Genomic DNA, 21,048 nt, shown 5'->3' on the forward strand with positions numbered 1-21,048 from the left:
ACTGGTCTACCTTCCACAAATTTCTAGGTTCTCCAAGTCACTCTAGAATTATCGTCCTAACACAGAGGCCAAATTATGCTCCCGTCCTCATAAATGTCAAACTTCTTAGTGTGGCTTTCAAGGCTTTGTATAGTTTGACTTAAATCTAGCCTCTCTCCTTTTGACTTTCTGTATTTATTGCTTCTCTGAGCTAGCAGACAGTTCTCTCAGCATTCCCTGTGCTCCCCTGCTTCTGTTAATGTTGTTTTTTCACTCTGCAGTGCCTTTCCTTCTCAGTTTACCTGGAATTTTACTCCATCCTCAAAGCTCAGCTTACATAGCACCTACTTGTGGTGTTTTTCCTGATCCCTCAACTTCCTCCCCCTGCTCCCCCCTTTTGCACACCTTTTGCAGGTGTGCATGTGTCCTTTCCTGCCACAGTGTTGTTGTTGTTGTTTGTTTAATAAATTTATTTATTTATTTATTTATTTTTGGCTGTGTTGGGTCTTTGTTGCTGTGCGCGGGCTTCCTCTGGTTGCGGCAAGTGGGAGCTACTCTTCGTTGTGGTGCGCGGGCTTCTCATTGCGGTGGCTTCTTCTGCTGTGGAGCACAGGTTCTAGGCGCGTGGGCTTCAGTAGTTGTGGCATGTGGGCTCAGTAGTTGTGGCTCACGGGCTCCAGAGCTCAGACTCAGTAGTTGTGGCGCACGGGCTTTGTTGCTCCACGGCATGTGGGATCTTCCTGGACCAGGGCTCGAACCCATATGCCCTGCATTGGCAGGTGGATTCTTAACCACTGCACCACCAGGGAAGTCCTACCACAGTGTTTATTCATCCTTCTAAGTTCCTCAGAGCAGGAATCTTACCTGTATCCTTGATAGGACTGGTATGGTATGTATTCAATAAAATACTCATTGAATCAAACCCCTTAAAAAATAAATCCTACAAAAAATCAGTTTAAATTTTGAGACAGGGGTTACCCATAGTAGGGCTCAATAAATATGTTTGAATGAATGGATAGATGGCTGAATGAGTGAATGGATCTATAATGCAAACTATTTGCAAATTCTTGTTCCTGCATAAATTAGGTTATGAATTAAATCTGAATCTTTTTTCCAGATTTGTCTTTATTTTCTTGATAACTCAATGTTGGTGACTAGTAGCAGAATGACCAATTTTCCAAATTTTATCCCTGCATCCAATGTAAATTGCATAAATGTGGAATGGAAGTGATTCATTCATCTGATTTCTTCATGGTATTCTCCAGGAACTATTTGAAGCCCAGGACCAATCTGATTGCCAAGAGCACTATTTCATAGTGTGGTTGTAAGTGTGTCATGAGCTGATGATGTTAAAAGTCACAAGAAGAAATTTATACCCCTGGAAACAGTCACTGCAGGTGTTTCACAGGTCAATTTTCTTCAAGGCAATGGAAGTGCTTTAAATGGTCTTGAATGTTTACAGTGGTATTTTACGTGCTTTCCTGATTTAGTTTCAATATCCGAAGAGAAAGCCAGGGCACAGTGTTTGCAGAGTAATAATTATCCTGTAAAGTTTATAAATACTTATGACTTCTCTGAACTTCAATTTTTTCATTGTATCTATAGTGATTAAGAAGAATATCACGTCCTCGTCCTTAAGAAAATAGAATAAAAAATGTTTTTCAAACTCACCCCTAAAGGCAAAATTATCTGTATTAGTTTTCAAGGCTGCTTAACAAAGTTCCATACCCTAGAGGCTTCAAACAACAGAAATTTATTGTCTCACAGCTCTGGAGGCTGGAAGTCTGAGATCAAAGTGTCAGCAGGGTTGGCTCCTTCTGAGGGCTGTGAGGGAGAATCTGTTCCATGCCTCTCCCCTAGCTTCTGATGGTTTACTGGCAATATTTGACATTCCTAGGTTTATAGAAGCATCACCCCAGTTTCTGGATTCATCTTCACATAGCATTCTCCCTGTATGTGTCTCTGTGTCCAGATTTCCCCTTTTTATAAGGACACCAGTCATAAAGGATTAGAGCTCACCCTAATGACTTCATTTTAACTTGATTACTTCTGTAAAGTTCCTATCTTCAAATAAGGTCACATTCTGATGTACTAGAGGTTAGGACTTCAACACATCTTTTTTGGGGAAGACACAGTGTTAACTCATTACACTCTTAAAAGGCAAATCCCTCAGGATATTACAAAAAGAACAGTGCCCACCATATACCAGGCACTTGATTATTGTATTCAATCCTTTGACAACCTGATGAGGTCAGAATCATCTCCATTTCAACAAATGAGAAATGTGGAGTTCAGAGAGATCAAATAGTTTGGGCAAACACACCCACTAGTGAAGAGTGGGACCGAGATTCAAATCCAAGATTCAAAGTGTGTGCTTTCACTCTACCCTGCCTTTACAGAATGTAGACCACATTGGCAAGGCTTTTCATATAATAATTCACTATTATATCTCCAGTACCTAAAACAGTGCCTGGCATAGAGTTCTCACTCAAATATTTGTTGAACAAATAAATAAGAAAATTTAACTGACATTCACAAGCGGTTTTTCTCATTGTAAGATGGAAAGAAAGTGTTTCTTCTGATGGTTGGAACATAATGGAAACCTGTCTAATATGTGGCCTTCCCACAAAATGATGTCATTGTGTACCATCATCAGTCAGTTTGAGATGTGGAGAACCTTTGTTTTCTACAAGACTCTCCATCACTGGTTCCTATCAGAAAAGATATGAAAGGACATCTGGAAGGAATGGAGTGTAGATAAGGGGGAAGAAATAGAAGATGACTCAAGTAGTCTTTGACTTATAATTCTTAACTAAAATGTTAGTGATAACCTGGTATGTACATATAAGTTTTCTGAGGTTTCCCAAATAATTTTTTTATTACTGATAAAGTACCAACATTGATGAATAGTTTATTAAATAAATTAGAGTAGTTACTCCTGTAATTACAGTACACTTTCATGTTGATAAATGTTGAGAGAGGTGGAGTTATAGGCATATAGCAAGAGATTACACATAACCTTGGTACACCCACAGGAGTATTTCCTAGACTAGAAACTCATTATGTAAATCAGCATGAAAACATAAGGTTGAGAAATGTTGCTCTAGCTCTTTAGATCAAAGTTAATGTCCCTGAGAATTCCATCCCTGTGCGTGCTTCCCTCATACTTTATGACCCTGGAGAGCTGATAGAAACATTTCCTGTGATATCAGCTACTTGTTATTGCAATCTGTTGCCCCCCATTTTGAGTCGAGGGAAGACTGGGTAACCTGCCCCTTCGCCCTCCATCCTTAGGCACCCAGAGGTCCCCAGGGTCTGGTGGCTGGCCATGTTAGCAGTCCATACATTCCACAAGGTACAGTCAGTCATTGATGAGAGTCTCAATTACTTGTTAGGGCCCCCAGATTTATTGCTGGGGAATTAAATCCATTTTCTGGTACCAAGAGATTCCTCATTGCAATTTATCTACTGCTTCATTAAAGGTTCATAAAAGAAGTTGCTAGATGACACATTGCATGCACTATACTGCTAGATTAATCCTTAAAATTAGCCCTCATTTTGCCTCTGCCTTACCCCAGTGCCTCCAACAATGGCCCAGAGAATGTCTGCACCTTGGCCTACCATCAAATCATTTCATGTTCTGACTCAGTTTATTCTTCTGCCTTCCATATAGCAGACACTCAATATATATCTATGGGAAGAATAAATTCATTCTGCTCTTCAATGATAAAAGAAGAGTAGCAAATATTAACTGAGTGTTTATAATATGTTAGGCAGTTTCTCTGTTTCTTTGAGACTGGCAATAACCCCATGAGTCAGGTGCTAGTATTATTCCTATTTTGCTCTTAAGGAAACAGGTTAAGTGACTCAGGCAACGTTATTTATTAAATTACCAAGTGTGAAAGCCAAGGCTCTAACTTGGCCAAATGAGCTGTAGGGTCCAGGCTCTTGAACACTCTCTTGCACTTACTCTACCAATGCTCAGCCCACTCCTCCATTCCTACCACAATGCCTTTGCGGAAGCCATGCTCCCAGCAGGAAGCACCCATTCATTCTAGCTGGCCAGCTCCAACCAGCCTATCAAAACCCAACTTTATCCCTACTCTACCATGGAGACATCTTGAATCCTCCAATCCTCAGCTAACCCTCCTTCCCCAGAACTCACAGCACTCATTTTCTGCACCAGTTCTTTGGGCTCCCAGCATATGCCAGATGGTAAAGTCTTTAGATTATTGCTCTGTATTATCTTTTAACTCAATAAATGTGGAATGAATAGATAAAATATTACAGTGCAGCACTGAAATATCCCAGAACTATACATTTTGGCTCCTTGTTACAATTACCTTAATGCTTTTCTCTGTATATTTGCTGTTCAAACAGATCTATCTTCAGATGAACTGGTTTAAGGTTAGAATGAATTAGCTAAGGCAGTGTCGGTCATTTGCAGGGAGAGACTGTTATGTTCAGTATGGGCTTGGCTTGCTGACTCTCAAACAAGATGAACCAGGATGGAACCGCGAGACAGAATGCTGCCTTTTGTATGCCGTAAAAACACAAGCCAGAATATAAATTGGTTTGGTTATGTTTTCTTCCACAGAGGAACTATTCGCTAGCACTCTGATTTCTTTGCAGTATAACCTAGCAGAGACATCTGTGTCTATTTTGTAAGCTTCTGATAAATTAACTTGGGGAACAGGTCTACTGAGGAAAACTGTTCTTTTCATCATTGAGGATTGTTAGTGCCTCAATAATGATGTAACTTCACAGTTAGGGCCACAGCATCTGGAAAGGCAGGCAGGGTTGGTCCTAGTCAAGAGAAAAAACAACCAAATTAGCAGTCAGTACCAACACTCCTGAAATCCAGATAAGGATAACGTGTATATCTGTACGTTCCACTGGGTAACCCTCAGTCACTCACAGTTGACCTTCATAGGTGGATGAGAGCACCTTTCCTTTCGTCTCCCTCCCTCTTCTTCCTTCTCCCTTGAACCTTTCTTTTTTCTCAACCCCACACCCAATGTCTCAATCCAAAATATGGTCCTCAAAAGGTTCTAGTGTCTCTCCTGAGTCCACTTCATTGAGAAATGTTGGGTCTTTACAGTGTGCCTGGTAGAAGACTTCAAGCTTTTCTGAGTCTATCATGTGGATGAAACAAATAGATATTTTTCTACTTAATACAGATAGTTTATCACAGCATAATTTTGATGTATTATTGTATTAATAATATTCTGTTTCTAATCTCCCTCACACTCCACATACCAACAAGGAAATGAGTGATAGAGAGAGGGATGAAGAGAAAATGCTCTCAGACCACAAAAAGATGATGATGATGATGGTAAAAATTATGCACCAAGCCTCTACTAAGAGCTTTGTATGTAACACATCTCATTTAAATAACACAACATCTGTATTACAGATGTGTTTGAGTATTAGATGGAGTATTAGAGCATCAGTAACTTGATGTGCTGGTTCTTGGCCAGTTTGTTCTCAGATCCATCTCCTGCTCTTCCCTTACTCTGACCTACATCACAAGGGACTACCTTTCAGGGTGTTTTGCTGACAGCCTACGTCTAAGTTCAGCCTGTGGAATATACTGGAGGGGATTGGAGGGTGGGAGGGAGTAGTCAGGGTATCTCCCCACTCCTGCTTCAGCAGTGTCTCTGGCAGTGGCATCTCCTCTGTGGCTCCAGCTTTCCCCGGACAGTCCTATAACATCACCTCCTCCTTTTGTCCCTCTACTCATAAGGAAGATTGTGGCTTCCTCTATCTAGTTGTTGCTATCCTCTCCCTAGCCCTGTTGGTCATTGTTTGGCTTCTAAACGTTAACATTAGTAATATTAATTACTAATTAATATTAGTAATTAACATGCATAATACATTCCTTATATTAAATATTTTTGGCTTAAAATACCAAATGTGTTTTTTTTTTAATTTTTCTTTATTGGGCTCTGATTCACTTGCTCCAGGTCACACAGCTAGAACATTATAAAGCTAGAATTCTAATCTGTGTGTATCTAACTTTAGACCTATGTTCTTAACCACTATACTTATCTCTTGGATCTTAAATTTAAAAATAAGTAAAATAATATTTAATTTTAGGCCTAGATGTATGAATTTACTTTTAAATGTCATCCTAATTCGGTGAAGTTTGACCTAAAGCCATAAGGTTCAGTGTTGAGTCATCTTTTGCAGCATGGAAAATCCACAGTTGCTTTCTTAAATTGTGCAGGGTAAAGTTTTGCTACTCAAAGGGTGGTCTTAGTTCCAGCAGGATTAATATCACCTGGGAGCCTTTTAGAACAACGCAGAACCCTGGGTCTGATGACAATGTGTTTTAACAAAATCCCCAGGTGATTTATATGCACAATAAAGTTTGAGAAACACTGTGAAAAGAATGTGATTTGAGTAAAGAATAAAGCAAAAGCATCCTTAAAATTTAAAGACTAGGACCATTAAAAAGTTTGTAAGTCTGTGTTTTTCCAAATTTAACAGCCACTATGTTCCAGCCTTAATCCCAGCTTACAAATGAGTTATGTTCAACATTCTAGTTGTTGGTACAATTTTGGGAATCATTTCCTCATGAGAACTGCGTTATGGATCTTAATTAGGTTTACAGGCTGGCCCATTAGAACTTAGGTTAAATCATGTTATGAAGAGTATCAGGTTCATTGCAGTAGGAAGTAAAAGAAAACTCTCTTTTTTCTTGGCTACAAAGTTTTTTGTTTGTTTGTTTGTTTTACACGCTTTGGCATCATGCTACTACACCCAGGGTGCTGCTTTCCCACTTGATCATTCCTCTCCCAGGTATCAGCCCTCTGTGGCCCTTACCCAGGCCAACTGTGTCCCCAGAGTGCTCCAAACAGAGCTAACACCAGGCTGCCTTCATCAGTTCCCACATTTCTCAGCACAGGTTGTGTTGGCAAGGAGTTACTATGAAAGTAATGAACCTTAATTCAAACTAATGAGTGGATAACTAGTCATTTAAACACCCTCCGAGGATTTACATATTTGTAATGGGATAGTTGTTAGCTCAATTAAATCTCTAATTTGTGGAATTTCACCTAATATAATAAATGGAACAGAAACAAGTTCAAGACATGGAGGTGACTTGGTGACTATGTTCTTAACCACTATACTTATCTCCTGGATCTTAAATTGCTCCTTGGGAGCACACCCTTGAGAACTCACCATTCACTTTCCTTGATCATCACAGCTTCTTTCCTTCATCTGCTCTAAATTTGTTGTTGCCATTGGTTTTCTTTTTACAGTGGTTCCCCTGGCATAGGACAAAGATTTCCTGTCTGAATATGTGATGTGCTTATAATTCAGGATTACCTGTAATGCAAATACCAATCGATTGGTTCCTTACTCTATTACTTATCCATCCCTTGTAACAAATTACCACAAACTTAGTGGCTTAAAATAACAAACCTTTCTTATCTCACAGATTTTGTGAATTAGCTGAGTGCCTCTGACTCAGGATCTCTCATGAAGTCGCAGTCAAGCTGCTGCCTGGGTCAGCAGTTAATTTAATTCTTATTTAATTCTTGACTGAGAGAGGATCCACTTTCAAGTTCACTCTAAGTTACTGATAGGCTTCAGTTCCTCACCACATGGACCTCTCCAGAGGCTGCCTGAATGTTCTCGCACATGGTATCTGGCTTCCATCTTCCAGGGGCTGTTTCATGACATGGCAACTGTCTTCTCTCAGAGCCTAGATTCAAGAGGGAGAGACAGAGAGACAGTGCACCTATGATGCAGGCCACAGTCTTTTTATAACCTAATCTCAGAAGTGATATCTCATCACTTCTGTAGTATTCTTCTTTCTAGAAGCAAGTCACTAAGTCAAGCCCACACTCAAGGAGAGAAGAATTAAGTTGCATCTCTTAAGGAGAGGAGTATCAAAAAATGTATGGACATATGTTTAAAACCAACACACCTACAGAATAAGTGGGTGCAGTGGCCAGATCTTTCTACCAGATTTGAATTCTGTAGTGTTTGTGCCTCTGGTGTGTTGATATTTGGATAGAGCACTGTCATAGGAGTTAGAACCTGTTGTTAGTCCCAGATGCTACCTTTACAAGCAATGTGATCTTAAGAATTACCTATTGTTTTGGAGTTGGAAGAGATGTTATTCTTATTTCACTCTCTGGAAATTGGGGATATTGATGCCTATTCTGACTATAAACATCAACAATTTTGTGATGCTCTAATGAGATAATGTATTTGAACACACTTTGGAATATGCCAGGCCAGCAGCAGTTCTGAGGTTGGTTTACTTCATCTTCTCTACTCTTTGCATCATAACTGTATCTCAGGATTAGAGGGGCTAGGTAAATTCCCTATCTTCTCCTTTCGATCAGTGGCTGCTCCTTTAAGGTTCAATAAATAAAACTTTTCTGTCCTACTGTTTTCTTTTGTTTTGTTTTTCCAAAGACTCTTCTTTTCTTTTTAAGAGCACTTTCAGATTCCCAACAAAATGAGAGAAAGGTACAGAGATTTTCCATATACCCCCTACCCTCACATGTGCATAACATCATTTACCAGAATGGTACATTTGTAACCAAGGATGAGCCTACATTGACATATCATAATCACCCGAATCCATAGCTTAATTTAGGGTTCACTCTTGGTGCTGTACAGTCTATGAGTTTGAACAAATGTACAATACCTTAACCATCATTATAATATCATACAGAGTATTTTCATTCCCCTAAAAATTCTCTGTTCTCTGCCTGTTATTTTTCACATTCCACCTCAGGCAACCATGGATATGTTTATTGTCTCCATAGTTTTGCTGTCCCACTATTTTTAAAAACTCTCTTCCAATTTTCACAATTTGGTCTCTAAGACCTTTAGCTATTGAAATCTTACTAAGAAATGTGTTTATGGATCTAATGCCACATACCCAGATGGCCTCAGGGCTTAGTTTGCTCCTTATCCTCTGACACAGTTCTCTTGACCTTTCATTTTCCATAGTAAAAAAGCCATATTAAGTCTTTCTTCTTCTTGGCAACTTAATGTTCCTTTCAATAGTCCATATAAGGATTCTAATAATTAGGCCCCTTACCCAACACCCAGCTTCCATTTGTAGGTTGGTCCTCCAGACTGACTAGGTTCTGCGGTTACGGGAAAGTTTTCTTCTTATTCTCATTGACTGAACTTCTGATCCTTTGTCAATGCATGTTCTCTCAAATAATTGTATGCTTCCTAAGTTCTTTGCCTCTTCTGCTAACCTATTTCTCTAAGCAACTATACTCCTATGTGATGAAGTGGAGAAGGCAGGGCAATGGGATGGATAGACGGGAGGACTAAATCTTGGTAATTTACCAATTATGATGTTTATCAGTATTCCCATTGGTAAAATGGAGTTCACAGCATCTGCCTTAGAGTGTTGTGAAAATTTAATGAGTTAAAAACAGTACTTGTGTCCTCCTTATAAGTTTCAGGTATGGCAAGGATGATCGACCTGAATCAGAATTAGCTAGGGGGCTTTTAAAATATGCATGTTTGAAGCTTCTCCTAAGAAAAGTTCTGGGGGTGAAGTTAGAGAATGTACATTTTGTGCTCCATGGTGATTCTCATGGACAATAAAGTTTGAGAATTATTTCTCCTAGGGCAATGCCCTGGGCTCACAGGTCCTGGCAAAGAGATTCTTAGACAAATAGGCTTTTTTTTTTTTTTTTTTCCAATAGGTGAGACAAGTAGCCTTTTTATTCTATGGGCTGAATTGTTCCAGGGTTAATAAAGAACAGGCTTATCATGATACAAGCCATTTTACTGACTTAAGGGAGATAATATACTTAGAAGAAGGGGATGTATAACTCCTTGAAGAGCTGCCTTCCCTGTCCAAAGTAGAGGTATACCAAGTACATGGATTTCTTTTTTTCTGAAATTTCTCTGGCCTCTCTTTCCACTTTTTTTTTTTTTAAGGAGTATCTACCTAAATATGCCCTTGGCTTTTCAATATTTCTTCTGCTTTCAGTGCATTTGTGACCTCATTTACCACCTTAACTCCAAGTACATTATATACATTTTTATTGACTTTGGACTTGCAGAATGCTTTTATTTAAGTCTATTTATCATAGACTTAAAAGCAGCTTCTCAACTTCCCTGCTGTCACCAGTATCATAAGAAAATGCAGACTGGTATAATTGGGTCCATCTTTCACAAACCTTTTCTTTCTCTTATTCACATATTGCTGGTTTCAAGCAGGCTGAAGCATCACCTTCTGGAAGTGGATGGCAAGAAGTAGACCTTAAGAGGAAAATTCAAGGCTCAGAGAAGGCTCAGAATATTTTTTCAGCATCTAACAACATGATTAGATGTTCCATACATGCAATTAGTAGAGAATAGGGAAGAATGAAAAATTTAGGTCATATTATAAATCATTGAATGGTTGGTAAATATTTGTGATTTTACTCATCCAGTGCTCAGAGGGCAGGAAAAAAAAAACACACATAAATCAAGGATCATATGTAAAAGATTTGAAAGAGAACAATGGATTTATAGTCAGAGGAAGTGTGTTCGAGTTCTAACACTAGCAGTTAGTAGTTGTGTGTAGTTGGGCATGTTATTTAAGCTTTCAGTTTCCTCAAGTGAGAAATAGTGGCAATGCTGTATTCATAGGTTGCTTTGAGGATTCAGTGAAGTGATGTGAAGACAGCTGTACATATACTAAAATAATGTTTTCCCCTATATATAGAAAAAATGCAAAAAATTCAATTTATTTATCCCTAGATGATGAGTCAGTGCCCTGACTCTCTCCCATCTTACCCCTTCACCCTGAGATGGAAACTTCCTGTCCTAATTTGCTGAGGATCCCACCCCTCCTAGGTCTGTCCCTCTGGTTGATCCTTCTACACTTTGGAGTCACCACTCTTGCCACCTTTCCTCCTTCCCCTATGTAGTCTTAGCCTGTTTTCTTGTTTTTGTTTTTGTTTTTTTAAAGGGAAAAAATCAGCTTTGCAAACATGCCTCCAAGACTCCACTTAGGTCTGTGGTTTCTCTGAATTCTTGTTTCTGGTGGGTGTGGTGCAGGGGAGGAAAACAGCTCCTTGAATATTAGTGACAGGGAACAAAAGAACAATGGAAACAATCTGATATATACTATAGAATAGCACCTCATTGAGTGTAGATCTTGCCTTCTTCCCAGTGTTAAGTTTGAAGTGACAAGTCAACCAACTACTGAAAGTGGATGAAGGCATCAGACTAGAGATCAGGTCAAACATCAAATATGATTGTGGATTTGGTGCCATCAGAAGTGTAGTGATGGTAGAAACCATGTGGGAGGACAAGCCCACCCAGGAAAGCCCAAAGAGCTGAGGGCCAAGAACTGAATCAAAGAGAGGTTTATATTCCAGGGGTGGTAGGAACTAGAACCACTGAGGAAGAGGAGTAGACAGGAAGAAGCAGAAGATTCCATTTCTTCTTAGTTCCACTTAGAACCAAGTGTTTCAAGAAGAAAATACTGTTACATGTCTTCTCTTCTTACTGATCCCCTGGGTGCTGATAATTTGCACATCTAGGGAAGCAATAAGAATTGTGAATTAAAAGAAACTACTTAAAATGACATTTTAAACTTGATTACCATTTTCCTTAAATTATTTTTCATTTGGAAACACTTTTGCCTAAAGATATCAAAGTGCGTGTGCTTTATCCTTGTCTTATACAATTACTTATCAAGTCTGTGGGACAAGGGTCACTGTGGAGGTGGTGCCACTCTGAGTCTGTACTTACGTAAGGGAAGCAAATAAAGTAAGAGTGGTCAATGTGTCACTGAGAGTCTCTATCAGTTTCTCAGAATGCCCTAACACATTGAGTGGCTTAAAAAAACAGAAATTTATTCTCTCACTGTCCTGGAGGCTAGAAGTCTGAAATCAACGTGTCTTCAGGGTCATGTTCCTTCTGAAGGCTCTAGGGAAAAAATATTTTCTTACCTCTTTCTAGCTTCTAGTAGTTGCCAGCAATCCTTGGTGTTGCTTGGCTCATAGCTACGTTGATCCAAACTACTTCTTTTGTCATCTGGCCTTCTTCCCCCTCTGTGTCTTCACATGTTCTTATAACAATGCCAGCCTTTGGATTTGGGGCCCACCCTAATCCAGATGACTTCATCTTAATGAATTACATCTGCAAACACCCTATTTCTAAATAAGGTCACATTCTGAGGTTCTGGGTAGACATGAAACTTGGGGGATAGTATGCAACTCAATATGGAGCCTTTTATCTGCCTTATGTACATGTAATGTAGACAATGTAATGTATGGAGCTGGCCAGGCTGAGGCAAACCTGATGAATACACTAAAGGTTTTTCTACTGAAGCTTCAGTTCCCATAAACTTGGCTACTGACTCATGCCGGATTGGACCCTTGTCTGTGTATTTGAGATATTGCATGAAAAACAGAGATACATATTTTTTTTCTAAGAGTAGAATGTTTTTCTGGTTCTACATCAGCAGGGCATGTACTGATTATAGACAGAAGTCTGAAATGTTTATGCCCTTTAGATGCCCTTAGTAAATGTGTGTGATCTTGAATCTCAGTGGCAGTTATTTTGTAGATTTGTACCTACTATAGCTGCTATGTGTGAGATCCTGCCAAGTTATTATTCTATACACACTAGAACTAACCAGAGATAATATAAATCAAATTCTGCTCTTTCATGTGCAACAAATTTGAATTTAAATAACAGATGGCTTCAAATAGTTTTCTGAAATCAGACCTGCAAGAATAATTAGAAGGAATAATCTGTTTAATACTGATAAGATTTTTGAAATGTAAATGGATATTTTTAAATGAGAAAGCATTCATTTAAAAAAAATCTGCCAGCAGGTAAGATAATAGATCTTGGAAAGTTTTAACAGGTCATAAATCTGTAAAAAGAATTAACAGTTAAAAAAATTTTAATGATTTTTCATGGGCCCAAAATCTTATCCATAACTCACGGAATAGGAAGAAAAAAAGAGTAATAAGCCTTTCCTTTGGTTCACGAGTAAAGAAAAAAGTTAGGAAAAGATGTAGGCTGTCTCTGAGACTCAGTTACCTTTTTAAAAATAGGAAAAATGCTGCCTGAAGTGTACAGTGATTACTGGTTAAAAGGGTCATGTGAGATAGCATTACACAGAAGGGCATAGAAACTGAACAGAATTAGACATATACAAAGTAACTGAGTGATTGATGAAGATGAGAATATGGTGTACAGCAAGACTAGAGGAAAACTATAGAACATTATGAAGAAAGACAAAGAACTTTCTATACCATCAGCTCTGTTCTCTCATTGGCACCAGATATGTAATTCCAAATTCTGTATATATCCTAAGAGATATTCTATTGGCATTTCATACTATATAGAATGCAGTGTCTTATCTTACTTCTTATGGCTGTTTTTCCTCTTCTGATCTCATTAGTTTTCATGGGAGCAGCAGTTCAGTCAAGGTTGAATTCATAGGGAATCTTGAATGCTTTCATCCTTGCTTTCTAAAAATAATTTCAACTGACATTTTCTCTCTGCTATGCCTCCCTAATTCTCTCATCTATTCCCTTTCTGTCCATCTCCACTTCAGATCCCGTATTTAGATGTATTACCTACGTTCAGAAAATCATTGTTTCTGCTTTCCTATTCATTCAACATACCAGATTGGGCCTCCAAATGCGTGGTTTTGATTTTGTCATGTTACTACTTAAATATATTCAGTTTCTTGCAAATGCTGCATAGTTTTCTGCTTCCTAAGCTGCTAGTAATTGCCTTTCCATGTCCTATGTTCAAACTAAAGCATTCTACCTGTCATTCTATGAATTAGGACTATGCATTACTGCATCTATATTGATTCACACCATTTACTCTGAAATAATTTCTCTCTCATTCTTACTGTAGATACTCAGAAGTATTAAGGTGAGCAAATATCTATTTTTGTAATTGGATAACACTGAGCTATCATACTGTCATTTGGCCGAAGTCAACTACTTATGTGCTTCTGACTTTGTAGTGCACAGTAATCATGCTTTATCTATCTAGCAGCAAAACACTTCACCGATTTAGGGACAATCCCATTGTTGACCTTGGTGGGAAGCAGGTGCTTATTCCCTCCTATAGTAGTTCATGGAGCTCAAAATATACCCTTTGTGGTATTTACTTCCATGAAACTGCCTTAGCAGCTATCTCTAGCTATCGTCTCAATTCTATAATTTCAATGCATGCCTTTTTTGGCTTGTTTGTCAGATTAATTTGTTTCATCAAGTGTAATGAAAAAGATGTGAGCAGCAGAATCAGGGAACTATCTTAGTAGGTGTGGCATTTGATTTGGGCCCTGAAGGGTTAACATGTCCTTGAAGGAATAGGTATAACATTATCAATCATACCTAATACAGTTATTTTGAGGTAAGAGTTATTGAATGTTTACTGTAAAGACTTTCATTCATTTTGTTTTTAACTTTCAAGTAACTCTTTAATGATGGTATATAGCAGGCACTATTAGTTGTCTATCAAAATTTTATTTTGACATCTTTCTCAATAAGAGAACCCTGATTTTGTGTTGGGTAGCAGCGTGCTCAGCAAAAGTATTTGGTCTTCCAGTTTTCCACGCAACAAGGTGTGACCCTGTTTCTTAGTTTTGGCCAGTGGAACTTAAGTGACAGTCCCTTGAATAGAGTGCCTTTCTGAATAAAAATGCAAAGTATTGAAAAGGGAAATATTTTGGCCCCTTTTCCCTTGTTTCTGCCTCAAACTCAAAGCTACATATCAAGAATGATAGAAAATGTCTACTCAGGTCCTTTGCTCTTTTTTTTTTTTTTTTTGCTATTGAGTTGCATGAGTTTCTTGTATATTTTAGATATAACCCCCAATTATATATGTGGCTTAGAAATATTTTCTCCCATTCCATAGGTTGCCTTTTCATTTTGTTGATGGTTTCCTGTACTGTGAGTAAGATTTTTTAATTTGATGTAGCCAAATTTATTTATTTTTGTTATAGACATTTTTCCAAAGAAGACATACAGGTGGTCAACAGGTATATGAAAAGGTGTTTAACATCACCAATTATGATGAAAATGCAAATCAAAACCACAGTGAGAGATCACCTCGCACCTTTTAGAACGTTTACTATCAAAAAGACAAGAGACAAAACATGCTGGCGAGGATGTGGAGAAAAAGGAACCCTTGTACACCTGTTGGTGGGAATGTAAACTCTACAGCCTCTATGGAAAACAGCACGGAGGGTCCTCAAAAAACTAAAAATAGAACTACCATATGATCTAGTGATCCACTTCTGGGTGTATATCCAAAGAAAATAAAATCATTATCTTGAAGAGATATCTGCATTCCCCTGTTCACTGCAGCTTTATTCACAACAGCCAAAGTACAGAAACAACCTAAGTGTCCATCAGTTAATGAATGGATAAAGAAAATGTGGTATACAATGGACTACTCTTCAGCCTTAAAGGATATCCCGCCATTTGTGACAACACAGATAAATCTGGAGAGCAGTATGCTAAGTGAAATAAGCCAGACAGAGAAAAACAAATTCTGCATGGTATCACTTATATGTGAATCTAAAGAAAAAGTTGAACTCATAGAAACAGAGAGTAGAATGGTGGTTGCCAGGGGCTAGAGGGGTGGAGGGAATGGGGAGAGTTTGGTAAAAGGGCACAAATTTTCAGTTATGAGATGAATAAGGGCCGAGGATCTAATATATAATGTAGTGACTGTAGTTGTTAATACTGTATTCTTTAATTGAAACTTACTAAGAGGGTATAACTTACTGTTCTCACCAAAAAAAAAGGGGGGGGGGAGAAGGTATACAGATGGCAAACAAACATATGAAAAGAACCTTCACATCATATGTCATCAAGGAAACACGAATTAAAACAACAGTGAGATACCATTACAAGCCTATTAGAATGGCCAAAATCTAGAACGCTGACAACACCAAATCCTGGTGAGGATGTAGAACAACAGGAAGTCTCATACATTGCTAGTAGGAATTCAAAATGGTATAGCCACTTTGGAGACTGTTTGGCACTTGTTACAAAACTAACTATACTCTTATTATACCGTCCAGCGGTCGTGCTCCCTGGAATTTACTAAAACGAGTTGAAAACTGTGTCCACACAAAAACCTGCATAAGGATGTTTATAGCAGCTTTATTCAAAATTTGAAAAACTTGGAAGAACCAACATGTCCCTCAGTAGGTGAGTGAATAAACATACTGTGCTGCATCTAAACAACAGAATATTATTCAGCGTTAAAAAGAAATGCACTTTCAAGCCGTGAAAAGACATGGAGGAAACTTGAATGCATATTGCTTAGAGAGGGAAGTCAGTCTGAAAAGGTTACATACTGTATGATTCCAACTATATGACATTCTGGAAAAAACAAAACTATGGAGACAGTAAAAAGATCAGTGGTTTCTGGGGTGGAGGAGGGATAAATGGGCAGAACACAGGATTTTTAGGGTTATAAAATAATATTATATTAAAAGGATAAATATACATCACTATACGTTTGTCCAAAACCATAGATTTACAGCACTAAGAGTGAACCTTAAGGTAAACTATGACCTTTGGGTGATTATTATGTACTTCCATTCTTGGTAACAAAGGTACCACTCTGGTGAGCAATGTTGATAGTGGGGGAAGCTGTATGTGTGTGGACCCAGGAGGTATATGGGAGATCTCTGTACCTTCTTTCAATTTTTGCTGTGAACCTAAAACTGCTCTAACAAAGTGAAGTATTAAAAAAACAAAAAACACACACAATAAATGGTGAGTCAGAAAGATAAAGGTATTGACTTGTTGATGACAATGAGTGGTGCAGTGGAGCCACTGTACCACCCTTGAGCTGCCTGCCTCTGATTTCTTATTTTATGGGAAAAAGAGTAGTGACTTAAACATATGGAAATTGATTTAGATATTTTGCTGCATGTAGCCAAATGCAATTCTAATATTAGCAAACAGTATAAATAACTTGCTTAAATAAATATCCTAGTTTATAATGGAAGAGTCAAGATTTGTATCCATGTAAATATTTTGCCTGTTGTGTCCATATTCTTAACCAATGATAACAGCTTATTCAGAATCAGATACATAAATTATTTTTCAAAGTGAAATTCTCCGCCATTCTAGTATAAAATGTTATAGCTCCTTACAAGGGATTTTTTTTTCCTCTCAGGAATAAAATTTATTTTGTACTTTAGAAATTTTGCCTGGGAATGCTGAGATTCCATCAGGTTCTGAGAGTTTTGTGAACCAGGTATAACTGTAAATAATGGACTCTTTTAAACCAACCCACCAGAATTTAAAAATCCAAAAGAGCATGTTTACTTAAAGTAGTAAGCTGAGGAGGCTACATTCTTATTTCTACAATGCTTCTTCCTGTTTACCAAAACCCCTGAGCAATCTTGTTTGAGAAGTGACTATCCAGTCAGTCTATGAGCCTCACAGTAATTAGTTTTATGGCTTCATTTTCAAGTGAAAATAAATTGACCATCTGCCTTAGTTACAGATTTGATTCCAAGTTGCTTTGGGGGGTTTTAAAAATAAAATCATCAACAAAATGATGAAGATTTATTACACTTTGGCATAATAAAAATACCATGTACCTGCCCTCATTCCCCCACCCCGCACCCCCAGCACTTACCTCATACCGTGTACTGTAACCACACCACCCCTCTACCTTTGTTCGCTTCACTCTCTCATCTTTAGGCCTCTTCCCAAGCTCTTTCCTCTCTCTGACTTTCCTTTCCTCCATTAATTCCTGGAAGTGTCCTCCATGCCATCCTGGATGAAGCTCATCCAAACCTCTTTGATACAATCTTTCCAGTTCCTCCCTCTTTCCTATTTGGATCCCATCTTCTATACTCTCCTAATCCCTTATTTGTGTATTTTGCTGCTGTTACAGTTACTTATGTATATGCTGTTTCTTCTATGGGTTTGTAAGCTCCCATGGAGCATCATAGAGACAAGATTAGAGGTAAAAGGGGTCTGAGAAATTTTCTTGTCCAGCCCTTAATATTACAGACGAAGAAATTGAGGCCTGAGAAGGTTAGGTCACTTGCCTTGGTTTTCACAGGTGGCAGGAGTGAAGGCTGTATATTAAGTTCCTCCAAATCCATTACATCTTGCTTTGCATTCTATACGGAACCAAGTACAGAGGTATATCCAGAGTAGATACTCAGTGATTGTTAAATTAGATTTTTAAAAATCAAATTGGTAACTGGTAAAAATTAAAATGTGTAGATAACTAACTACTGAACAGTCATTGACAGGAAGACACTGGAACTCACCAAAAAAGATACCCCACATCCAAAGACAAAGGAGAAGCCACGATGAGATGGTAGGAGGGGCGCAATCACAATAAAATCAAATCCCATAACTGCTGGGTGGGTGACTCACAAACTGGAGAACACTTATACCACAGAAGTCCACCCACTGGATGGAAGGTTCTGAGCCCCACGTCAGGCTTCCAAAACCCGGGAGTCGGGCAACGGAGGAGGAATTCCTAGAGAATCAGACTTTGAAGGCTAGCGGGATTTGGTTGCAGAACTTCGACAGGACTGGGGGGAACAGAGACTCCACTCTTGGAAGGCACACACTAAGTAGTGTGTGCATTGGGACCCAGGGGAAGGAGCAGTGACCCCATAGAGACTGAACCAGACCTACCTACTAGTGTTGGAGGGTCTCCTGCAGAGGCAGGGGGTGGCTCTGTCTCACCATGAGGACAAGGACACTGGCAGCAGAAGTTCTGGGAAGTACTCCTTGGTGTGAGCCCTCCCAGAGTCCGCCATTAGCCCCACCAAAGAGCCTGGGGATGATCCAGTGTTGGGTCACCTCAGGCCAAACAGCCAACAGGGAGGGGACCCAGCCCCACCCATCAGCAGTCAAGCGGATTAAAGTTTTACTGAGCTCTGCCCACCAGAGCAACAGTCAGCTCTACCCACCATCAGTTGCTCCCATCAGGAAACTTGCACAAGCCTCTTAGATAGCCTCATCCACCAGAGGGCAGACAGCAGAAGCAAGAAGAACTACAATCCTGCAGCCTGTGGAACAAAAACCACATTCACAGAAAGATAAACAAGATGGAAAGGCAGAGGGCTACGTACCAGATGAAGGAACAAGATAAACCCCCAGAAAAACAACTAAATGAAGTGGAGATAGGCAACCTTCCAGAAAAAGAATTCAGAATAATGATAGTGAAGATGATCCAGGACCTTGGAAAAAGAATGGAGGCAAAGATTGAGAAGATGCAAGAAATGTTTAACAAAGATCTAGAAGAATTAAAGAACAAACAAACAGATGAACAATACAATAACTGAAATGAAAACTACACTAGAAGGAATCAAAAGCAGAATAACTGAGGCAAAGAATGGATAAGTGACCTGGAAGACAGAATGGTGGAATTCACTGCTGCGGAACAGAATAAAGAAAAAAGAATGAAAAGAAATGAAGACAGCCTAAGAGACCTCTGAGAAAATATTAAATGCAACAACATTTGCATTATAGGGGTCCCAGAAGGAGAAGAGAGCGAGAAAGGACCTGATAAAATATTTGAAGGGATTATAGTTGAAAACTTCCCTAACATGGGAAAGGAAAGAGCCACCCAAGTGCAGGAAGTGCAGAGAGTCCCATACAGGATAAACCCAAGGAGAAACACGCCGAGACACATAGTAATCAAACTGGCAAAAATTAAAGACAAAGAAAAGTTACTGAAAGCAGCAAGGGAAGAATGACAAATAATATACAAGGGAATTCCCATAAGGTTAACAGCTGATTTCTCAGCAGAAACTCTACAAGCCAGAAGGGAGTGGCATGATATACTTAAAGTGATGAAAGGGAAGAACCTACAACCAAGATTACTCTACCCAGCAAGGATCTCATTCAGATTCGATGGAGAAATCAAAAGCTTTAAAGACAAGCAAAAGCTAAGAGAATTCAGCACCACCAAACCAGCTCTACGACAAATGCTAAAGGAACTTCTCTAAGTGGGAAACACAAGAGAAGAAAAGGACTTACAAAAACAAACCCAAAACAATTAAGAAAATGGTAATAGGAACATACATATTGATAATTACCTTAAACGTGAATGGATTAAATGCTCCCACCAAAAGACACAGGCTGGCTGAATGGATACAAAAACAAGACCCATATATATGCTGTCTACAAGAGACCCACTTCAGACCTAGAGACACATACAGACTGAAAGTGAGGGGATGGAAAAAGATATTCCATGCAAATGGAAATCAAAAGAAAGCTGGAGTAGCAATTCTCATATCAGACAAAATAGACTTTAAAATAAAGACTATTACAAGAGACAAAGAAGGACACTATATAATGATCAAGGGATCGATCCAAGAGGAAGGTATAACAATTGTAAATATTTATGCACCCAACATAGGAGCACCTCAATACATAAGGCAAGTACTAACAGCCATAAAAGGGGAAATTGACAGCAACACAATCATAGTAGGGGACTTTAACACCCCACTTTCACCAATGGACAGATCATCCAAAATGAAAATAAATAAGGAAACACAAGCTTTAAATGATACATTAAACAAGATGGACTTAATTGATATTTATAGGACATTCCACCCAAAAACAACAGAATACACATTTTTCTCAAGTGCTCATGGAACATTCTCCAGGATAGATCATATCTTGGGTCACAAATCAAACCTTGGTAAATTTAAGAAAATTGAAATCGTATCAAGTATCTTTTCCGACCACAACGCTATGAGACTAGATATCAATTACAGGAAACGATCTGTAAAAAATACAAACACATGGAGGCTACACAATACATTACTTAATAATGAAGTGATTACTGAAGAAATCAAAGGGGAAATCAAAAAATACCTAGAAATAAATGACAATGGAGATACGACGACCCAAAACCTATGGGACGCAGCAAAAGCAGTGCTAAGAGGGACGTTTATAGCAATACAAGCCTACCTCAAGAAACAGGAAACATCTCGAATAAACAACCTAACCTTGCACCTAAAGCAATTAGAGAAAGAAGAACAAAAAAACCCCAAAGCCAGCAGAAGGAAAGAAATTATAAAGATCAGGTCAGAAATAA

General features: G+C 38.7%; 1 protein-coding gene across 3 annotated transcripts in view; it reads left to right on the forward strand.

Annotated features, from left to right (window-relative positions):
- Nucleotides 1-21,048, forward strand: part of KCNIP4 (potassium voltage-gated channel interacting protein 4) — a 1,207,795-nt gene that overhangs the window by 615,356 nt on the left and 571,391 nt on the right. The window contains exon 1 of one of the 3 annotated variants that reach the window (XM_082389232.1): nt 583-16,163. The exons of the other annotated variants lie outside the window; for them this stretch is intronic. The gene's annotated coding sequence lies outside the window, so the exon portion shown is untranslated. Of the gene's footprint in view, nt 1-582; nt 16,164-21,048 lie in introns of those variants that run through there. 3 annotated transcript variants of the gene reach the window in all.

The sequence above is a fragment of the Balaenoptera borealis genome (genome assembly GCF_965194805.1).
Source record: "Balaenoptera borealis genome assembly, chromosome: 4".
Lineage (NCBI taxonomy): Eukaryota > Metazoa > Chordata > Mammalia > Artiodactyla > Balaenopteridae > Balaenoptera > Balaenoptera borealis.